General features: G+C 43.6%; 1 protein-coding gene across 1 annotated transcript in view; it reads right to left on the bottom strand.

The window, feature by feature from the left end:
* GLI2 (GLI family zinc finger 2) overlaps positions 1-12,309 on the bottom strand; it is a 204,104-nt gene extending 191,795 nt beyond the window's left edge. The window contains exon 1 of the mRNA XM_081206449.1: positions 11,675-12,309. The gene's annotated coding sequence lies outside the window, so the exon portion shown is untranslated. The remainder of the gene's footprint in view (positions 1-11,674) is intronic.
* Positions 12,310-16,818: the final 4,509 nt, after the last annotated feature.

Raw genomic sequence — 16,818 nt, 5'->3', positions numbered from 1 at the left:
CTGTGTGCAAACACACACACGCATAGGCACACACGCATACAACCTATAAACCTTCAAAACAAAATGAATGAGCCTAAATATTGGAACTTGTTATTAAGTAAATCATGGTACCTGTAAAGCTTCCATTTGCATAACATTAATTCACGATGGCATGTAAAACAAATTCATCACACCCGGCTATATAATGGCTTGATTTATGCTGGAAAGCGGGTGAAATATCAAGAGGACAAAATTAAATTGACAAGATGTACATGCTCCTTGAAGCCAATGTTGTTGGTTTTTTTTTTTACAAAAAAACACATCCAACCAACCATCAAAACAACTAAATTATGAAAAAGGAGGGTGGGCGAAAGTATCTCTATAAGTAAATCATGCAGTTGGTTCATGCACATATACAAGTCCACCAGTTATTAATGTCAAGCGCACTGAAGACACTCAAGAAAATCATTACCATTCATAGCCACTAACGGCCATTAAATCTCAATCAATTCAACTTAACACAAGTGTACTTCAGGGGCCCTTACAGTTCCTTACAGATGCAGCTCAAAAAGTCCCGTCTGACTTATTGCATTGTCCTCCGCACACAAAAAGGGCTCGCTAAGGGTCCCTCTGAAAAGGAACCGCAGTCTTTTAAAACTGATGTTCTTTTAACAGATATGTCCTTAATCAACAGGGTTTTCTTTTTTCTCAGCTACCAAGAAAAAGAAGAGGAAGGCTGTAATAAAGCCCCACAGATTACTCCGTGTGTGTGTGTGTGTGTTAATTAATGTGGTTTCTTTTCATGTAGAGTGGGGGTAAGTGGAATGGCTATTTGAATGTTTTTTCATTTGTGACATCAAACTACTTTTCAGCATAAAAGCCTAATAAAATTAGTGGGGTTTGGGTGTTTTTTTTAGTGTTATGCAATATTTGCGATCAATCTAAAGAGAGTATGGTCTGTGAGCATATGAGACCAATCATTAGGGCTATCTACATGAATGCTTCCCATGCACTCAGTGAATCCAGCAGAATCGTGCCCACTTGCCATTGTGCCAATGCACCACAGCCTAGCAGCTGTACACTCATCACTGAGAGGACTAATGCCAAGACTACAGGGAGGAAAGACTAGTGGATCTAATCCTGCTCCCCTTCATGCTTTAACATGGGGAGACTGACTTGCTACATCAGGGGCTCTCTGTGGCCTTTGTGTGTGTGTGTGTGTGTGTGTGCATGCAAGAGTGCATAGGAAAGTGCCTTGTGGCCTTACCCTCTTTTGGTTGCGCCCATGCACCTTGCCGAAGGTGAATGATACCCAAGAAACATGGTCATCTACCGGCAGTGTTATTTTTGTAGAAAAAGAGGTGCCAGAACTCACCATGAACGCCTCCCTTGCTCTTATAATGGCAATGGCGCCCACCTAAAAGGTTCCAGAACTGAGTTCTGGCTGCTTTAGCTGAACGCATGGCTGTCTCTGAACAGTCTTATTGTTTCAGCATCAAAGGTCTCTGGATGGGACTGGGAGATGGCCTCTCCACATAAACTGCCCTGAACTTCAGAAATAAACATCAGTCAATCAAATCACTCATTACCGGTTCTGATGACTTTCATGTACAGCACTACAAAAGCACAACAAAGGACACACTTAAGTTTTAGTCAAAGTATATCCATTTAAAGTAATAAGCGCAACTAGGTTAGGTCTATTAATTTCAGTGCATCTACTCTGAGTAAAACTTACTTGACTACCCCTACATTTTTAGTCATCAGTCTATGTGGTGAAAAAATGATCCAAATAGGCCATTAGTGAAGACTGACCACATCTCTGAATGCCTCGAACTGCCATGCAGGAGGTACAAAGAACCATTTGCTACAGGGCCATATCTTCATTCATGTAGAAGATGAATACTGAGAGAGCAAGATCATGCCTGCTGGCACCACTTGAGAGTATTCACCTGAACCTCTAAGGAGAGCCTACACTCACGCTGCTTGCCCTTAGGCTCTGCTTGCGTTTGGGTAAAAGTTTGGCAAGTGAGGGGTGAGGCCTGTGGGCTTGATCCCACTCCTCCTTTCACAGATGAATGCAGAAAAATAAATATTAAGGGCAGATGCAGGATGATGAAAAAGGCATTTACATTCATCCATAGAATCCAATGCCCCCATCTCCACTTTACATTTAAAGCAGTATCATACCACTTTAAAAAAAATTGCTCAGAATTCTGAGTGTTGTTAAGGACCCCAGCCCCTAGTGAAAAAAAGCAGCAATTCCCAGAGTTCTCCGGGAAGGAGGACTGACTAATTAAACCACTCTGAGAATTGTAGCTTTTTGAGAGGAAGAGGTGTCTCCTAAAAAGCCATCATTAATAGCCTAATTAATCTAGGTAAATAATGCCTTCTAGCATCTGATATGGTGATCAGAGGTCTACTCTGTCTAGCCATGGCTTTGCAGGGACTGCTCATTCTCTTGTTAACTGGATTGTCCTCAGAACTTTCTGCATACAAAGCGTCTGCTCTACTCCTTGAGCTGTAGCCTCTTTTCCTTTCCACACACACAGGCAAAAGAGTATTTTCTTTTCATTTTCAACTTCAGCACTTGTCTAGCCCTGTAGAACATTCAGTTTCTTTTGACAGCCACCTTTTGAGGCCTCGGGGGAAGGAGGGAAATACTGAAATACTGAACAAAGTGATTATGAAATTAACATCTTTGTTCTTTCCCCAGCATCATTTATATAGTGGTTAGGTAGTGAGGTAACTGTGAATTGATCAGGAAATTTGAGCTTCTGGTGCAGTAAATTGGGCCAGCTTCCTAGCTCCTCTTTCCCACCACAGTCCATGTTTGAACTTCAGGCTTGGTTCAGGTGCTCAATTAAATAAATTCCCAGCAGACAACATGGCCAATGGCCAGGGAAGATGGGAATTGTCCATCCACATCTGGATACTGCCATGTTGGCTATCCTGGTCTTGACATATCCTGGACCATTAACAAGACAGATTAGTTAAGCAATGTTCCCTGGGGGAGGGTGTTCAATTTGCCATACAATATCAATGCAAATAACACACAAACACTCATAAAATGGTGGTGTGATTCCACCATCCTTAGTCTGATCTGTGGTGAAAGCTTTGTTTGCTAGTACCAGTTCTCTTGCTATGCATTTGTTCCAGGGAAGAATCCTAGCCCCACTCATGAATGGATTGAAAGCAATTGTTACCAGTGATGTAGGTTTTAAAGCTGAACCTCTGAAGCCTCTGGCTTCAAACCCTTAAGAAGTTATGGTCCATAGAAATTATTCCCTTTTTAGACCAGACCAAAGGGTAACCTATTGGCCCATCACGGTAATTCCAACAGTAGCCAACCAGATGCTCCTGGGAAGCTAAGAAGTGGGGCCATTGTAAAGAGAGTTATATCCTTTGTCCATCCCCAACATATGCTCATCAATGAATACAGTGGTACCTCGGGTTAAGAACTTAATTCATTCTGGAGGTCCGTTCATAACCTGAAACTGTCCTTAACCTGAGGTACCACTTTAGCTAATGGGGCCTCCCGCTGCTGCTGCACCACCGGCACACGATTTCTGTTCTCATCCTGAAGCAAAGTTCTTAACCTGAGGTACTATTTCTGGGCTAGCGGAGTCTGTAACCTGAAGCGTCTGTAACCTGAGGTACCACTATAGTATATTCCTCCATTCCATTCTTAGCTACCTGTTTCACATACAGTCTCTGGTTTAATCCCCAGCCTCTCCAGGCAGAGCTTGAAATGTCTCCTGCCTGAAACCTTGGAAAACTGCTGGACTAATTGTTCTGACTCTGTATAAGTCAGCTTCCTGGGCTCCTGTGTTCTCCCTTTGTTTCATTTTTTTAAAAAAAAATCCAGCTGGAAAACTGACTAATATGAGAGTGAATGTAAAAAAACTGATAACATGTGAATGTGGACTAAGGATGAAGAAATCTGTGGCCCTTCAAATCTTGCTCCAATCATCCGAACAGGGACCATGTTGGCTGAAGTTGTTGAGAGTTGAGGTCCAGCAACATATGGAGGGCCACAGGTTACCCGTCCCTTATGTAGGCAACCCCATGTGAATTTTGTGAATGCTTGAAAAAACTTCTCAGAGAGGCAGAAGCAAATGTTGACAGATAGCTGCACTCTCCAGCATTCACTAGCTTAGATCTGTAACAGTAGGAGTATATGTGCTTGTATGCGAGTGGAATATATACATTCACATTTGGGGAGTCAGCGTATAAGACCAAGCACAGTAAGAAGTTAAACAAGAATTCAGAAGTTATTGTGAAACAAGCAAGATAACAGCTCCAAGAGAACTACTCTACAGTATATCCAGGTGAATGCATCTTAATGTGGTTTGTCACAAATATGCTCAGTTCCATTTCCCCGCTATTCTGGTACTCATGCAATCAAGAGAAAAGGCAGTAGGGTGGAGAAGGAGGGCTAAGAATTGCTATTGTCCAAAGCCTTTCAGATTAACCACAAGCGAATCCTAATGAGCCGAAAGTTCAACTGGTTTCCTAAAGGGAAATTGCTCCGAAAGGGTACTGGAACCAAATATATAATCACCCTGGAAGCCCCGCTTAATTACAGGGTTTGAGTCCAACTGGGAGAAAAGAAGCTGCTTTTCAGCTACGCCACCTGAGATCATCCAGATACTGAAACTATTTGTAAAGCAACAAAAAAACATTTGCATCATAAAACACGCCAAGACAGCACAGAGGCAGGGCAGATGTGGGCCGAGCAAAGAGCAGGCCACTAAAACAATTGAGGGAGCTGTAAATAAGGACTGGTAATCCGCAATCATTGCGACTTGGGTTGAAATGCCAGGCAACTAATGGGCTTCATTCTCCCCTCAAAGGAAATACTTTATCAGATGTAGTCCTGTGAGCAGGAGCAGGAGCAGTGTCTAGCATCTGACCCTCACAAAGGTATCAAAGGAGAGAGAAAGGCATTCATAATTGGGCTTTCTGTCAGGTCACACGCATTATACAAACTTTCCCCCCCAATGAACAGTTACCAGTGCAGCTGTTTTCCCCAGTTTCTACTGTATGTTCCTACAGTAACTACACAATGAGGAGGAGAGGCAGAATTCTAGCTGAAATGTGGAGAGAGAGAGAGAGAGAGAGAGAGAGAGAGAGAGAGAGAGAGAATTCAGAGCCCTGGTGCTAAAAGTTCCTTTTATGTCACTGTTGTTTTTGGTTCATTAAATTTTCCACAGATTTGCGGAGAAGAAAAAAACGTGATCAATAAACCTTGACAAAAGTGAACGTGTGAAAAAGGCAAAAGAAAGGCGAAAGTGAAGGGGGGAGATAAAAGTGAGATCCCCGATTCCCCGATCTCGAAGGCAGATGACCGGAGCTGGGGAGGAGGGGGGCTTGCTGAATAATCTGAATAGCCCATCATTTCTTTGCAGCTTTTCACTTTCTTTCTCCTCCTGACTGTTGGAACTCTTCACTCAATACAATAGTAAATGCACTAAAACTGGTTTTCTTATGCTAATGAATGAATGGGATTGGGTACTCAGTTAAAACCCACTCCCCACCAATGTGTCCACCCCCCTCTTTTTTTAAACATTAACCTATTCAAGTTAACCCAAAAACGCCAGAGCCTGCTTTAAAAGCTTATCCTCCCAGATGCACAAAATTAATGTGGGTTCTCTATTTCTCCCCCTTTCTAGCAGGGAACAGGGAGAAAAGTCTTGAGCTGGGCTAAGGCTTCTTTTAAATGCCCTTTCAGACCTTGAAAGTGGGAAAGGAACAGAAATGATACACAGCAGCAAGTGTCTAGTACTCTGGCCTGTATTATTTTGCTTCAAGTTCTTAAGAACTTAAATAGTAATGGCCAGTTTTTTAAAAATATAATAAATAAGGAAGGGAAGGAGTGGGACGCGGTGTGTGGAAACAAAGCTTCTAACCATCATTGGTAGACTCTGGATTGAGGTCCAGATGCCTAGTATGTACAGATCCTGGTGACCAACTAAGGTTGAAGAAAAGTCCTATCAAATTCAATGGGACCTTTTCTGAGTAGACATGCATAGGATTGTATTATCAGGCCCCTCTTTTTCAGTTGCAATTTGGGCTTATCGTTTTCCAGTTCCCAGCACTTTTTCATTTATTTATGGAAAGCACTAACAACTGCATCAGGATTAACAGATTCAGGGACATTTTCCTGCCATTCCTTCAGGTTCCAATAAAGCTTTTAACTCTGGTATACTTCAAGTGGATTTCTGGACAAAACACAGAGTTTTTGTTAATTATCCAAACTGTTATTATTGTTGGCTCCCCATTCATTGGGTATTCCAAATAAAGTGAAGAGATCATCTCCAGCAATTTACCCTTGAGTTCTACATATGCAGCCATATGTTCCGAGCTTTCATGATTGCCCTATATAAGATCTGTAAGAGTCCAATGGGAATTCACAAAGTGTGCAGGTATTAAATAAGACCATTAAATAAGATGTTTTTGCACTGTGGCAGTGTGGCTAAAGGAAGTAATTAACTCTCAAGATTCAATTTTGGGTTGCTGCTTTTCCTTCGAAATGCTAACAAAATAAACCCCAGTTCTTTTCTATATTTACCCTGCTTTCAAGTGTATGTCAAACACTGCTCAAGTAAATTAACACACTGCAGTGCAGTCAACTTCATTCATAGAAATTCAGATAACAGAACAAGTAGCTCAAGTGCAAACAGTCCAAAGAAGTGTTAGAGAAGCTGTATTTAGGGAATAAGAGTATTTAAAAAAACAAAAAAAACCACCCCAAACCATTCAAAATCACCTCTTTCTCCATTTAGCCCTCTACTTCAACTTGAGTAAGACTGTTAAGTGTACTCATTCTAAGGACAGCAATGGATGGGTGTTTGCTACACAAATAAATATAGAGTTTTGTGTGTGATTGCTGGCTGAATTTGCTTTCTTCGCTAATCCGTACTGGAAACTCCACTGTGAACAAGGCACTTCTGAGAGCACAAAAAGCTTGAAGGCTTTGTGTATCTTTCAGGATGCAGAGCAAACAACTGGCTTACAGTAGGCCACCAGGAGTTGACGGAGCAAGGGGTAGCAATGTCTATTCACTTTTCTACAAAACGCTTATGTGTTTGGGAAAGAGATTGTCTGTGTAAAAGATGCACCTTGGAATGCGTGAAGGGTGATTCTAAGACGCTATCAAACCCCAAAATAATCTAAAGTTAGAATGCCTTGGAACAGCCTTTTTCCTAACATCCTGATCCTAAATAGCAATCAGGCACTGGTAACAATGTGGCAATGCAGTATGCCGGGCCAGAAATTGAATATTTTAAAATAAAGTACTGTAAAAGCACAACATTATTTTACCATCTTTATGAGTGATTTCCTTTGATTGCAGCTGTATACACTCTTTATTGGGAGTAACACCCCTCATAGTAGGATGTCTGAGTAAAGAAGTATAGGATTGGGCTGCAAGGCTGCAGTCCTATCCATGACTTCTTGGACTAAGCCACATTGAATTCAGATTACTTACTTTCAAACAGACGTGCATAGATTGGGCTGCACATCTCAGGTTTTAAAAGGCCGGACTGAACCAGCTATGCAGCTTCATCTCTGCTGCTGTCACCTTTACCTTTTCTTCCAGTGGTTTAAAACCTACTTCTCTATCTTGGCTCTGCTTTTCAGAATAAATGTCTTCTTCCCTTTACCTGTGCCATGTTTGATTATAAGTCAGCGGACAGATGCCTCCTTTGAGTTTACCCACATACGGTACCCAACCCACCGTCAGGTGCTTTTTAAACAACTAACTAAATAATTTTAAGAAATCTGAATTAAGGGGGGAAATACTGTCAAGTATCTCAAATATTTCATTCCAATTTATATTGACAAAAAGTATATTCTATACCGTTTGTTGCTGTTCAAATTTTGTTTACCATAAACAAAAGGCAATTGATTTCTGCAATCATTTATGATAGCATTTCAAACTTTGTCACATTAAAGGCAGATATAAATTCTAGCCTGGTTTATTTTAAACATTTACACCCCACCCTTTCTAAAATGGCTCCAGTTGGCTCAAATAAGGATGCTTCTCAAGATTCTTCCCACATAAAATAGGCTACAAATTTGACACCAGTTGCTTAGCATATGCCCTTACAGCTTTTCATAATAAGATGGGAAATATCCTCCAAGTTGCCTCTAGATTTAAATCAGAATGATCACTTTTAAATCATCGGATTTAAGTGTTATGTCCCAGCCTTCAGCGTACATACCATATACACAAATGTCCAGCTGCAACCATTTTTTATCCATATGAATATGCCCAAACCTACAACCCTTTTGAGGCATGAAGAAATAAAGACATTAAAAGGAAGTTGGAAAGAGTCCCCGGGATATGTTTTCCTATGCAGTACAGTGGTTACATTTCTGGGCACTTCAAAGTTATGCGCTTAAGGCAACAACAGGATTCAGCATCAAGTGAATCTTCCCCCACACCTTGCTTTAAAGATTATCTCTTTTACAAACACATCCCAGAGGATTGAAAAGTTCACCAAAGAGAAACAGTTCAGTATAAGTTGATTTTCTGTCTTTTCAAAATTATGGGTGGGTTGTCAAATTGGCAACTTGCCTTATTTTTTAATTGCCCCGCAAAAAGTTCCACTGTGGGTAATTTGTTAGAGATTTTATATATATATATATATATATATATATATATATATATATAACCAGATGTGAAGTTATACTCAATATGCCATTTATGTTGAGGGCAAGTCAAAGTTTGACAGGTGTCAAAGTTTCCTGGCACTCTGAACAAAATATAAATAACTCCAGGCAAATATCAAGATATATATAGATATATTAATACAAAACCCCAACGACTACTGCTTGAGCAATATGCAACAATCAACATGCATTTTACAAAGCTGTAAATGATGTGCTATTTATCTAAAAGATTTCCTTTTCCAGGTCAAAGTAGGCAGCACAATTTGTTTTCCTTGCAGCAAAAGGTACGTAAATTTGTTTTTAATTCCCCCCCCCCCAAATAAGGTTCTCTCTTAAATCTAAGGTAGCTAGAACAAACAGATCAAATCAGTAAGTCTTTGCAAGAAATCAGTCTTTTCCATGTCTGTATATTTTGGATTTCGCCGTTTATTTACTCTACTCTTTTGGCACTGGGTCCGTGGGACATGCCAATACAATATTTGTTTAAATGCTATTTTATGCAGCATGCGAGTGCAACGTTTACTTTCAAATTCTTGGACATCCCCAGAGACCTCTATTGCATAAAAAGGAGAGAAAGTTTTACAACTGCTCTTTTTATCTGTAACAGTCAATAATACATAAACTTCAAAACGCTTCAGCTGTGGAAAGGGTATCCCAATATGTGCAGGTTTTGAAAAACTACATAAAATAAGAGAGATCATAACAGACTATGTGCATTGTCGATTTTTTTTTTTAAAGAGTAAGGAACCGATGTATTACTTTATGCATTTGCATTTTACTTGTATTTAATTGGCACAATCCAGCCAAAGCTCTCATCGGATACAACTTCATTTACTTCTGAGTAAAAATGCATAGGATTGTGCTGCTAAGCTGCTGTTCTACACATACATTTCTCTGGAAGTAAAACTAACTGAACACAGCGGGACTTAACTTTCAAATAAACATGTATTGGGTTGCACCACACCTCTCATTACAAGGCAAATGCCCTATGCATTTAGAGTGCTTCTCTTTGTGAGGATCTTGGCCATAGGTATCTCCCCCTCATACAGCCACACACAAAGCTAGAATCCCCCTACAATTGAAGACTTATCTTGCCAGTCTCTACACCCCTTAAGAGTGGTGTTTTGATGGGCCAGTGCAATGTTATTTTTGTGGCACTTGCAATAAAAGGTGACCAACAGTCTTTTAAAAGTAGTCTTGTGCTCTCAGTGAGTTACACTGAGGAATATCCTAACAACTTTACACTCTCACGGACCATAAGCAGCAAGAACATTGCAGATCCTCAGCACCTATCTGGTTGAGTGCTACAGCTCCAAAGGGCCCCTGTATTCCAACCCCACCCCAGAGATAGCCTATGTGAAACTTCTGCATTTTTTTCCACCCTTTCCAAAGTTGTTATTGGCTATATTATTTATCATGCTGCCTGAAAACCTCTACATTGACTCCCCGTGCAACTTGGATGGAAAGTGTTCCACAGGCCAAACACATCTTCAATGCCAGAATCTGAACACACACAAGCATAATAGTTTGAAACTCAGGTAACTATTTTAGGCAAAGGTGCACCTGGAAAATCTCAACAAATGACAGCAATTTAGTATGTGTGGAGGATTTCTTTTGGGGAGGGGGTAACAAGGAAAACAAGAAGAAACTATTCTCTCCCTCCTTCCACAATTGTCTTCAAGCCTTTGAGTTCTTGGAGGGGGGGTAAGCACCCCTTCAGCTCTCCAAATCCTTAATAGGATTGGCGCCCAGCTCACTCCATGCCGCTCCCCATCACACAGGGATCAAGTTGCAGGGTGGATTTTTGAAATTCCTTCGCAAATATACTTGCCGAAAGATTGCTTTGGGAAAGTGGGGGGGGGGGATAAGTGGCCAGAGGGAGACAATTGCGAGGAGTTAAGTCAAACCCAGGAGCCTCTCCATCTCTCCCTGTAAAAGATTTTAGGGAATGGCGCGCACACCAAAATTTAAGTTGCAAATTAGTGATCACTCACTCCCCGTTATAATCGCAGGCTCACAGCCCCCGCCAGGTTACCGTCTTGTTTCTGGAAAATGCCTATACACGCATCCCTGCGGGATTGGTATACACACAGAGAAAAGGGGGGGGGGAGATGAACGTAGGATATCTGGCTTATGCGTAAGATACCGCTATGAAATATCCGCGCCACGCTTTGAAGTCCAAAAGGTGTGCAGCGGGGAAAAGCAACCAACACCGCCCGTCACATGTCCGCCAAACTCCTGGAAAGTTGGGGCGCGTGGGTGGGAGCTGCAGGGAGTGGAGCAGGGCAAGGAAAGCCGCTTCTTGTGGAAGGAACTGTCTCCCACCCAAGCACCCCCGCGCCCGTCTTCCGCGGAGATGGGAGATTTCAAATCAACAGATACACACAGGTTGGGGGGGGGGAGGCGGAGAGAAAGCAGCACGGATCTCCCCAGAAGGAGCGGCAGCCTCACTAGTATTGGGGCAGCCCCCACCTTTCCCACCACCCACGCACCCCCGTGGGGGAGGAATTCTCCCAACATTCCAAGCCGAACGTTGGTCAATCTCTCATCTGCTGCTGCTCCTCCCCTCCTGCCTAGTTGTAGCAGGAAAGTCAAGGCACCGCCACAGTTCCTTAAAATCTCTCTCTCTCTCTCTCTCTCTCTCTCTCTCTCTCTCTCTCTCTCTCACACACACACACACACACACACACACACACACAGAGAGAGAGAGAGAGAGAGAGAGAGAGAGGAGGGGGGGGGACACACGTGCGCAGGCTCCCTGCTTCAGATCAATCAATCCACAGCAGTACCGATCCGCCTGTTACCAACTTTTACCGTCACACCCACCAAGGGGGGGGGGGCGGCGGGAAAGAGCGCGCGGACCCCCCTCGTCTGCTCCAAGACGCAAACAAACACACTTTAACGGGTGGGGGGGGGAGGTAATCGACACTTGAAGGACAGTCACCTCTCTTTAGAATCCCAAAGCATTCCAAAATGTGGGGGTGGGGAGGGGGAGGGAAACGGAGGGAAGCAACTTTACCCAAAGAGAAGTTTGTTTGCTTTTTCACAGGGCCAGCGGCTGCTCCGGCTCCAGGAGAGGGCTGCGAATCCAGCGCCCCATCGTCCACTTCAGAGCTTGGGGAGAGGGAGGGAGGGAGGGAGGGTTGTTGCCGCTTGCAGTCCTTTTGTGCGTCGTTTTTCTACCCCTTCTTGAAAAGCGGGAGTTGCTGCTGTTGATGGTGCTGCTTCTGCTGCCGCTACCAAAAATCCCGGCTGGAGCGCAAGCTTCCCCTTTCTCCTTCGCCGCCTCCTTCTCGAAGGCTCATTGAGGATCGTCCGGGAAAGGGAGAGAGGGAGAGTTCAAAAAAGTGCTGGGCGCTTCTTCGGCTGCCGCCGCGTTTCTGCCCTCCTGCCATCCATCATCCCAGCGTAGGACATCCCCGGACGCGCACGCTCGGGGAGAAATTAAGGAACGCAGCAGGGGGAGGAGAGCGCGCGAGAGCGGAGGGTTCTTGCTTTCCACCACTACCGCCGCCGCCGCCAGTGGAGGAAAGTTAAAAAAGAAAGAGGAGGTGGAAGGGGAAAAGAAACTTTTCCTCTCTCTCCCACACTTCGAAATCCAGTTGGGGTTTGTTAACTCAAGTCAGATGATCTCCGGAGTCCAAATCCATTGACTGATCTGTTTTCATTCTAATCCACGCCTGCGCCTCCTGTTTCTCCCCGCCCTTCGTCAATTGCACCATGAGCTGTTCCAGATAGGCTGGGATCTCTCTCTCTCTCTCTCTCTCTCCGCTTTTACTTTTTCCTTTCCCACATAACCGAAGTTGGAAGCGGGACGCAGCTAGTGGGGTTGGATTGGAAGGAGCAGAGAGGTGATCACAGCTGGGCAGGTTGATCTCTCCTAAGGGATGCAGGTGATGAGTGTTAAGCACACACAGCTGGAGACTTCGTGTGCACACAACCCATAAACAGGCACACATTTTAGCTCCTGTGTCAGGAAGGGTCCTGCCCAAGTAGGTATTAGCTCTGGCTACTTGGGAGCCCACCATGGAGTAACATGTGAAGGGGAACAGACTGACCAAGTGGTGCATGCCTGTAGTGGCACAGTGGCTGCTGAAATGAATTCTGTGCAGGGCAGGCCCTCCCGTTAGGCACAGTGGGGCAGCTGGCTCAGTCAGAGCCAGAATGCTGGTGTGGGATGGGGGGGAGTCTGTTTGCCACTGTTTCTCAATACTACCATCACCTGCCCAGCCATTCCTTCTGACTCCCATGTACTCCCTTCTGCCGGATGGCAATTCCATGTGTGCCACATTGCTTACCCTGCACCTGCAATTATGGTGGAGGATGCTGTCCCGCCTCCATTTCTGAAGTGAGAGGAGAACATCAGATGAAAGTAAGCCCAGCTGGATCAGGCCAATGGCCCATCTACTTCAGCATCCTGACCTTACAGATGGCCTATGGGGAGCCCAGCAATTGGTATTCAGAATGATACTGCCTCTGGCACCTGAAGGAGGACATAGCTATCATGGCTACTAGCCATTTACAGGCTTATCCTCTATGCTTTTGTCTAAAACCCTTTTAAAGTCATCTGATGTGGTGGCCAGCCTGTCTTGGGCAGTGGCAGCAGGGGGAATTCCATACTTTAACTTTACACCTTTTGCCTGTCCAGAATCTTCCAACATTTGGCTTCAGCTAATGGCGCCAGGTTCAAGTGTTATGAGACAGGGAGAAAAACTCTACCCACTTTCTCCAAACTGAATAGTCTTGTACACCATTTAGGAGAAGGAGAGTAAAGCAGTACACCTCTGCTTTACTCTCCTTCTCCTAAAAAGCCCACACATTTTGTATCATTTCCTCATAGAAGAGTTGCTCTAGCCCATATCATTTTTGTACTCCTTTTCTGAAGCTTCCCCCGCTCTACAATTCAAGAGTCAAATACCAATCCATTCAGTTTCTATACAAGGAATGAAGGGTGTGTGTGTGTTATCTTGACCTTTGGTAGTAAAATGTCTGTGTTGCTGGAACACCACGCGGAATGTGTGAATTGGCCTTCCATGAGGAGTGGCTGATCCCGTTATTCCATACTCTCATCAAAGCAGAATTTCCCAGTCATGAGCCAGTGGTGTTGGCATGGGTAATTAACATGCAATCCGGGGATGGGGAACCTCAGGTTTGCAGCCAAATGTGTCCCTTCTGGTGCCTCTGTCTCTCCTCATCCCCAGGCCACACCCTGAACAGTCCTTCCTTAAGTGCTTTTGCCTGGCTTGACCTGTGATAAATGCATTTTTCTTGCTAGCTGGAGGATGTGTGTGTGGTGGGTGTATATAAACCCAGTGCTTTTGGGGGGGGACACGCAGGGGTACACACACCCCTAAACATTTTGTGTATCTAAGTTTGGCCTCATTGAGGGGCAGCATTTCAATGAGTAGGGAAATTAGAGTACCCCTAGAGAAGACTCCCTGGTAAAGACCCTGATGTTGGGAAAGATGGAGGGCACAAGGAGAAGGGGACGACAGAGGACGAGATGGCTGGACAGTGTTCTTGAAGCTACCAGCATGAGTTTGACTGAACTGCGGGAGGCAGTGGAAGACAGAAGTGCCTGGCGTGCTCTGGTCCATGGGGTCACGAAGAGTCGGAGACAACTAAATGACTAAACAACAACAACAAAACACACACACACACACATATATATATCTGTATAAACCTTTGACTTGTGTAGCTGGAAGGTGTCCTAGTGTACAAAAGTAAGGCAGAAAGACTCATCCTCCCACTTTTTGCCTCAGCCCCACTCACTTTTTGCTTCTGGTCCACTATCTACTGGCATGTGCTCCCACCCCAAGATTGCCCAGGGGCTGATGTGGCCTGTGGACTGAAAAAGATGCCTCATCCCCCTGATGCAATCCAAGGCCAGACCATATGGAAAGCTCACCCCAAAGATTCGCAAAGATGTGCAGCGCCCAAACCATATCAAACTGATTCATGGAGATTTCTGCCACTAGTGGGAAATGGTGAGCAACTGAGGAGCCAGATTAACACTTTCAGGTGGTGACCAATAAAGTGGTCTTTGATTTGAATGCACAAACACATCACAGCCCAGTGGAGATGGTCCATCAATGTCACTGGTGGAAGCATGGCTATTCTGGCACATGCTGCAGTTGTGCAAAGCTTTAACCAGTTTGTTGTGTACCTGTGCAGCTTCACTTACGTGAAGATCGTGCAGCTTCAGCTACGTGAAGATAGTGAGATGAGTCAGATAATAGAGCAAATTTGTTTTCCAACAGCGGAACAGACTGCCTCAGAAAGGGGTGGACTGTCCTTCATTAGATTTTGTACAGAGGCTGGAGGGCTTCCTATCAGGGATACTGAGACAGCAAATGTCTTGTGCAGGTAGGCGGTTAGACTGGAAGATCCTTGTGGTCCCCTCTAGCTCTACATGGGCTAAACTAATTATCCTACATCAAGTAGCGCAATGGGTCAGTGTGTCTGGCTGTTAACCAGAAGGTTGGTGGTTTTAGCCCACCTAGGGTCAGATGTGGGCAGGATTCCTGCCTTGCAGGGGGCAGACTAAATGACCCCTGGGATCCCTTCCAACTCCACAATTCTATGCTTCTATAGAGGCTGCAGATGGTGACAATTTGCTGTGCCATTTCTGCTGCAGCTTCACTGTGTGGAATTTCTTTATGATGCACTGTCACAGCATAGCATGGGAAACCCAAGCCATATTTCATACTGCGGATGGAAAGCACACATAAAAAGGCCACTTTTCTAGAGTTAACCTGCTTTTCCAAGCTACCATACTTACTGAACTGAAGTGGCCATAGGGAATGACTCTTACATAATTACTTTGAAGACAGAAGTATGTGAGGCAGAAGCAGATCAAAGAAGATGGATCAAATCAACTCACTATCTTCTATCTGATCTCAGGCACTTAGAGACTGGTTATCGTGTGGAGGCGAAAAGATGCCATACATGTTCGAAGTTCCCTTCAGTGGACTTCATTCATTTTTGCAGTGGTGCTGACCACTGAAGGCATTTGTACTGAGCCTGTTTAGGTATGTAAAATGAGTTTACCTATGATCACCTGGGACCAGCTTTAGATAACACGCTCCCCCAAAGGTTGCACACATGGAAGTCTCCCACTGGATTTTTTTGTTGTTGTTGAAAATATACATTGCCATGCAACTATTAAAATCAAGCTTCATTAAATTGTCAGGCTGACCTGGCTTCATTCTAGGGATTATTTAAAAGCTTCAAAGTTGTTGTGATGTTGCTTTTCTATTGCAAGAATCCTAGGTCATAGTTTAGTGCCATGGGAATGAGGCTGGGCAAGCCTTGAGCTGCCATGTTCCCCCTCCCTCTAGTCTAATGCTGCTGCAAAGAGCATTAGACCTGAAGCATTTGCAGATAAAGTTTTGAGGACTAGAGACAAGCAGGCATCAGAGAAAGAGTGTCAGAACTGAAAAAGAAGCGAGCAACAGATCTTGCCATTTCGATCAACCATTCATCACTCACTCTTTTTTTTTAGAAGAAAAAAATTATTGATAGGAGGAAAATGATTTTATTGACAGATAAATCCACCTCCCTTCAGATTTTAAATTTCTCACTTTTAACTTCTATCTTATTTCTTGTAAACTGGATCAAACTGTTTTAAACCTAAGTGCTGTGCCTTCTGAGTTGGATGTGAACTATTGAATTAGAAATGTTAGTGTTGAGATCAAAGATGAACGTACTGATTCCCATCCAGGTAACACATTATTGTTACTGTTATTTTCAAAATCTGCAATTTATAATAGGATTTTATATCATGCTGTGTTTTCCTAAACAGTGAGAAAGCTTGGGGTTGTTTTACAGTATCAGTGCCTAGTGTGAGATCAATTGATGTTTATGGTGTTTTATTTATTTATTTATTTGTTTATTTACAGCTGTACAGGTTGAGCAAGTAAGAAGCATGAGCATATAGTAACAAGTAGTCCCAAATCAGTTTTTGCTCCAAATCAACAGCAGCACCCAAAATTACAGTTCCCAAAATGGAGAACCACTTTCTTCTTCCAAGATTCTGATTAACCATTGCCCCTCATTAACCATTACCAGTTAATCAGGATTCTATTATTTATCATTCAGTGCCAGGTTAAAACAAAGATGGAAAGGGGATGCATCAGGTTAGCATTGTTATAATATTATTAT

The sequence above is a fragment of the Podarcis bocagei genome (genome assembly GCF_964188305.1).
Source record: "Podarcis bocagei genome assembly, chromosome: 1".
Classification (NCBI taxonomy): domain Eukaryota; kingdom Metazoa; phylum Chordata; class Lepidosauria; order Squamata; family Lacertidae; genus Podarcis; species Podarcis bocagei.
Note: the sequence above shows the minus strand (reverse complement) of the source record. Positions and strands in the feature narration are given on the sequence as shown.